We start from the raw sequence: 764 nt of genomic DNA on the forward strand, positions 1-764 counted from the left end.
GTAAAATCATTGAAATAGTTTTATAACATGAATTCACCCCCGCTCCCATAAAAAATTTGAAAACAGTAAAAGTGGGGTCGTGAAACTCACCTTAACAACGTGATTTGAAAAAGTCAAGTTATCACATTAGGAACTTCCAGCCATCTCAGGAGGAGGAGAGGATCCCATATCGATTTCATAGAGAAAGAGAAAGAGTTTGAAGTGTGAAGATTTGGAGAAGTGAAGGCCTCTATTTATAGGGTCGATTTTGGCATGCACGTGCCACAAATATATATATGCGCATCGTGCATGGGCTTCGAGGCTCCCTCCAAAACTTGTCACGTGTCACTTTCCTGGTGGTCCACGTCTCTCGTATCTCGACGAATCTGGGTGTCAGACATGCACGTCGTGCGTGGCGTGCATTATGTGGTCATAATTAATATTTTGTAAAAATTCATATCTTTCTTATATGAATCTTGTTTATGACATTCTTTATATATTTGTGTAGCTATTGATGAGTACTACAATTTTCCTTTAGGTTGTTTAGGCTAATTCCATCTTCCACATTTAACCGTAAGTTATGTTTTTCGAAAAATCATATCTACTTCGTACTTACTCCATTTTTGGCCTTCTTCGCCTCTAAGTTCTTATTTCAAGGAGTACTACGACTTTCCTTTTAATTACTTTAGTCAAAACTCAACTAATCTCTTAGTACTATTTTGACGTTGTAAAATTTATTTACGCAGCTGATATTACTTTTACAATAATCATAACTCCTCCAATCA

The sequence above is a fragment of the Lactuca virosa genome, chromosome 1 (assembly GCF_052849685.1).
Source record: "Lactuca virosa cultivar CGN04683 chromosome 1, Lactuca_virosa_CGN04683_v6, whole genome shotgun sequence".
NCBI lineage: Eukaryota > Viridiplantae > Streptophyta > Magnoliopsida > Asterales > Asteraceae > Lactuca > Lactuca virosa.